This window comes from Salmo salar, chromosome 06, assembly GCF_965601325.2.
Source record: "Salmo salar chromosome 06, fSalSal1, whole genome shotgun sequence".
NCBI classification, from domain to species: domain Eukaryota; kingdom Metazoa; phylum Chordata; class Actinopteri; order Salmoniformes; family Salmonidae; genus Salmo; species Salmo salar.
Window position 1 is genome coordinate 22,914,621 of NC_138296.1, and position 6,000 is coordinate 22,920,620.

The following is a 6,000-nucleotide window of genomic DNA, read 5'->3' on the forward strand; positions in this document are numbered from 1 at the left end:
GAGGCCAAAAATACTCTGGTCCTAAGGGTTGCTGGCCTTGCCTTTAACTCTTTCACTGACCAAGTCCCTGCTTTAGGCAGATACCTATTTAGAGAATGTTCTTTTTACAGGCTCATTCCCCCCCCCCCCATGCTGACCACATGGGAGGGTCCACAGGGGTTTCCAGAAAGGATTGTTAGTGGGGGGACCCGGGCCCACCCATTGTTAGGTTGGCGGGGGTGATCTCAATTCCTAAATAAAGAATATAATCTCACCTTGAATGTTTCCAAATATAGAGAAGGGAGGGTGTTTGAGGATTAGAGAACATCAGTGTTTCCCCTAAGATTTTGTTCAGCAACTGATGTTCTCAAAAAACCTACACTGTCAACAACTACAGACCAGTATCCCTTCTTTCTTTTCTCTCCAAAACTCTTGAGCGTGCCGTCCTTGGCCAGCTCTCTTGCTATCTCTCTCAGAATGACCTTCTTGATCCAAATCAGTCAGGTTTCAAGACTGGTCATTCAACTGAGACTGCTCTTCTCTGTGTCACGGAGGCTCTCCGCACTGCTAAAGCTAACTCTCTCTCCTCTGCTCTCATCCTTCTAGACCTATCTGCTGCCTTTGATACTGTGAACCATCAGATCCTCCTCTCCACCCTCTCCGAGTTGGGCATCTCCGGCGCAGCTCACTCTTGGATTGCGTCCTACCTGACAGGTCGCTCCTACCAGGTGGTGTGGCGAGAATCCGTCTCCGCACCACGTGCTCTCACCACTGGTGTCCCCCAGGGCTCAGTTCTAGGCCCTCTCCTATTCTCGCTATACACCAAGTTACTTGGCTCTGTCATATTCTCACATGGTCTCTCCTATCATTGCTACGCAGACGACACACAATTAATCTTCTCCTTTCCCCCTTCTGATAACCAGGTGGCGAATCGCATCTCTGCATGTCTGGCAGAAATATCAGTGTGGATGACGGATCACCACCTCAAGCTGAACCTCGGCAAGACGGAGCTGCTCTTCCTCCCGGGGAAGGACTGCCTGTTCCATGATCTCGCCATCACGGTTGACAACTCCATTGTGTCCTCCTCCCAGAGTGCTAAGAGCCTTGGCGTGACCCTGGACAACACCCTGTCGTTCTCCGCTAACATCAAGGCGGTGACCCGATCCTGTAGGTTCATGCTCTACAACATTCGCAGAGTACGACCCTGCCTTACACAGGAAGCGGCGCAGGTCCTAATCCAGGCACTTGTCATCTCCCGTCTGGATTACTGCAACTCGCTGTTGGCGGGGCTCCCTGCCTGTGCCATTAAACCCCTACAACTCATCCAGAACGCCGCAGCCCGTCTGGTGTTCAACCTTCCCAAGTTCTCTCACGTCACCCCACTACTCTGCACACTCCACTGGCTTCCAGTTGAAGCTCGCATCTGCTACAAGACCATGGTGCTTGCCTACGGAGCTGTGAGGGGAACGGCACCTCCGTACCTTCAGGCTCTGATCAGGCCCTACACCCAAACAAGGGCACTGCGTTCATCCACCTCTGGCCTGCTCGCCTCCCTACCTCTGCGGAAGCACAGTTCCCGCTCAGCCCAGTCAAAACTGTTCGCTGCTCTGGCACCCCAATGGTGGAACAAGCTCCCTCACGATGCCAGGACAGCGGAGTCAATCACCACTTTTCGGAGACACCTGAAACCCCACCTCTTTAAGGAATACCTGGGATAGGACAAAGTAATCCTTCTAACTTCCCCCCCACCCAAAAAAAGATATAGATGTACTATTGTAAAGTGGTTGTTCCACTGGATATCATAAGGTGAATGCACCAATTTGTAAGTCGCTCTGGATAAGAGCGTCTGCTAAATGACGTAAATGTAAATGTAATGTTTCTCAGATGATCTGATGTTTTAACTCCGGTGGGGTTTTTCAGTGGCTGCAAGATTTGCAGCGTATAGGGGAAACACAGAACATCCATGGATATGGTTGGAAATGTGCGTTTACATGAAATCCCAAAATGGTGTCAACCACCATGGAGACCATGCTGCTCATATTATGCACTGTGAGCTATGACATCAATGGCAGAGCACAGCAGAGGCATCATTCATGTACAATGACTGGGTTGTATTCTGATGTATTCTGTATTCTGATGTAAACAGTATTGCCGTTTACCCTCACTCAAGCTTAGATGTTGTTCTTGATGTTATGCTTGGTCAAGTGGCAGGTGGTCCTTTTCATCAATTACCCTTGAGGTCAAGGCCACACACTAAGGTGTAGCCCCGAGCATCCCATTGGTTCCTGCATGAAATGTGGGTGAAGGAAACTGTCTACCGGTGTACAGCTAGCTACCATTGTCGCCCCCACCGCGTCACCACAAAGCTAGCTACCATTGTCGCCCCACCCCTTCTTCTGTGGGGTTTATTGGTGGTTGGCATCCAACATTATTGTGCACTACTGCCACCTACTGTACTGGAATGCCCCCGCCTCTCTTAGTTTAAAAATTGACCAATATAAGTATAATGAGGGGTTCCTGCACATGCAGGAATGCCCACATGCAGGAACGCCCCGAATTGCGGCAGCAATTGCACTCTTCTCAATGACAGAGCCTTCCCAACAACGTGCCCAACGACAAATACCAGACCACCGGGCAAGTTTACACATTAGAACCCCGCATCTGGTGCAGCCACATCACCAGCACTCACACAAGACTGTCAAGGGGGCAACTTCGACCCCTGTGAATGACGAACCCAACAATAGCCAGTGTCCAGTTTAACCACCGACACCGCACTAGGTGATGAATTCGAAGCATCAATAGTGTCGTGCTAAAACTACCAATTGGCCATTGACAATGATTATATCACGTTCACAGAAAACCATGCACACGTATACCAATCGAATCTCTCTCTTGAATCACTCCCCTCCCTCTCTCGGTGATATCGATCGATACTCGAGGGGAAATCGAGGGAACGTACCTTGAGCGACGTAAACAAATCCGATGGAAACGATTGCAGAATGCACGTGTCACTTGTATAGCGGGGGTGTATTGGAAAAAGTCACATTTTAGGGTTGAAGCCCTCCTGCTTCGTTTGCGTTTACACTCTCCAACCACATTCCCACGGCTGTGGATCAGCTCTGCGGCCCCGACCGAATTATTCAACCCTCTCCTGGGCTAGGAACCAGAGAGAGAAAACTCTGTATTCAACCCACTCCCAGGTTAGGAACCAGATAGAGAACACCCTGTATTCAACCGTACTCGTTCTCTTCTGGTAACGGTCCCGATTTGACACGCCAGCAGGGAGACGCACTCGGAATGGCAGAATTGGGTTACAGTTGTCGTTTCTCCTAAATCCTTTGTTCAACGGTGCGTTTCCCCAACGAACCCCCTTTTGTGATGAATAAATTAGGAATAATCTAAATAAATAAAAGACATGAATGCAACTTTAATATCCCCGCTGTTCACAAAATATCGTGCGTTAAATCCAGACGGATTCCCTGTCACTGCTGCGCACCTTTACACTGTTCACTGCCCGGGTCGAGACTCAGCTCCCCCTGCTGCACATCTCCCGACTGACTGCATCAACGTGTATGACAGTTTGGAGCTCTGCATAACATGCGTAATTTTAATCCCTCTTTGAACAACCAGCGAACATGACAGCTCTACGTGGAGCAACGGGAGAAACCACAATCTACTCACTTCACTGCACTCCGTCCTCCCTCTCTCTCTCTCTCTATCTCTCTCACTCTCTCCAGTCCGCTTCTGCTCTGTAGGCAGTCCTATATTCTCCCCTCCAATAAATTGGTGTGTTGACCGCGGGTTTGCCCGTCAATTCCTCTTTGGCACCACGTCCATACACCTTTCACCCAAATCTGTCTATTGGCCGGCGATTCAGTACACTCTATTTCGGATTAAAATTGAAATGATAATCCGTGGTTCATTTACGGTTCTTGGCATCAAGTTCTTCCCTTCCACATTCGGTCTGTGGTTGGTTCGGAGCTATGAGTATAACGGTGTTGTGATGCTGGTTTCTCCTTCTGCTTGAACACGCGCGTCCTCAGCCCTTCGATTGATCTATTCAGGGAGGCGTGAAGTGAGTGACACATAACCCGCCCCGTGCCAGACCTGCGCAACCTACTATGAGCGCAATCAGCCCACTATGATTGGGGGGTGATTTGTTTTTGTTACCCCTCTACACTGCCCGAAATTGTATCCAACTGCTTCTGCTCGGGATATTGCCTCTTCACCGATATCCCACGAAACCAGCGGGTTAGTCGGATACCGCTGCTCTGCTTCGGAGGACAATTTGAGTGACAGTCACATTGATTTCTGTCCAGAGAGTCGCGCCTTCGTAATCCTCGTAATCACAGTCTATCTGTCAATATCACCATGCCATTGCCACACAGACAGAAGATAATAGAGAAACGCTGCCTTCGTCAAAGCATGGAGCCTTTGTTGTCTGCTCTATTGTTCCAATGGGATTGTATTTAATCTGAGATTTGGAGTATTAGTACAGGAAACTCTTTGGCCGTCCTGACCTGGCCCCAGGCCAAATTCTTTAGCATGACCATGGAGGTGATGGACATAATGACAACACAGACACAGATTTGACACACTGACATACACACACGTAGACACCAAAATGCAGTCACACTCGCACACACACAACCACACACACACCATTAACATGTGCATTCCATGTTAAACAAATGCTCAGAGCTATAACACACTTGAACTCTATGTGCAAACTCATATAGGCTACATACAGATGCAATGCATTCTCTCTCTCGCTGATTGATGTGACAATAGAGTGACCTCATTGTGTTAATGAGGCAGCCATGTGCATCACACACATACACACACACACACGAGTATGCACATTGAGGCAATCATATGGAGCTGTGGCTGAAGACGGCCTCTCAGATTACAGACATTACCCTCAGAAAAATGTCACTCATATTCATTACCATCATCTGAGGTGTATTCATTAGGCACCAAACGGAAGAAAATGGACTGAAACAGAGAGGGACTATCTGGACTTGTCCAATAAGATACATTCCTTTAGATTTTCTGTTGCAAAACATTTTAAAACGTAAGGCACTTAACCCTAATTTGCTCCAGGGGCGCCTTACTACTACAGTATGGCTGACCTTGTAAAACAACACATTTTACTGCACCAATCCGATGTATGTGACAATAATCATAAAATATATATAATAATAATATAAAATAAATAAATATGACCCCCTTTGTTATAGCGTTCCCTCCCAGTCAAATTACTTAATAAATATCAAATATGATATACATTGATGGTACAAAGCATTAGGAACACCTGCTCTTTCCATGACATAGACTGACCAGGTGAAAGCTATGATCCTTTATTGATGTCACTTGTTAAATCCACTTCAATCAGTGTAGATGAAGGGGAGAAGACAGGTTAAAGAAGGATTTTTTAGCCTTGAGACAATTGTGACAAGGATTGTGTATGTGTGCCATTCAAAGGGTGAATGGGCAAGACAAAAGATTAAAGTGCCTTTGAATGGGGTATGGTAGTAGGTGCCAAGTGCACCGGTTTGAATGTGTCAAGAACTGCATACTGCTGTGTTTTTCATGCTCAACCGTTTCCTGTGTATATCAAGAATGGTCCACCACTCAATGGATATCCAGCCAACTTGACACAACTGTGAGAAGCATTGGAGTCAATATGGGCCAGCATCCCTGTGGAATGCTTTCGACACCTTGTAGAGTCCAATCCCGACGAATTGAGGCTGTTCTGAGGGCAAAAGGGGGTGCAACTCAATATTAGGAAGGTGTTCCTAATGTTTTGTGCACTCACTGTATTATTTCATCACTTCAACATTGCAAATTAATATGTCTATAAGTCATATAGATACAGATATTGCTCAGTGTAAGAAGAGGTTGTGTAATACTGTAAAATTCTATGTGGTTCTAGGAAGTGCATGGTGCAGAAGCGTCTCGCAGGTTAGGTGTCCATATGGCGCCCTGCATTAGGTGATTAAAGGTGTTAGAGTCAACAAG

General features: G+C 47.2%; 1 protein-coding gene across 3 annotated transcripts in view; it reads right to left on the reverse strand.

Moving 5' to 3' along the window:
• gprc5ba (G protein-coupled receptor, class C, group 5, member Ba) overlaps positions 1–4,271 on the reverse strand; it is a 28,992-nt gene extending 24,721 nt beyond the window's left edge. The window contains exon 1 of one of the 3 annotated variants that reach the window (XM_014202822.3): positions 3,661–4,271. The gene's annotated coding sequence lies outside the window, so the exon portion shown is untranslated. The other 2 variants (XM_014202823.3, XM_014202821.3) reach the window with 2 other exon arrangements.
• Positions 4,272–6,000: the final 1,729 nt, after the last annotated feature.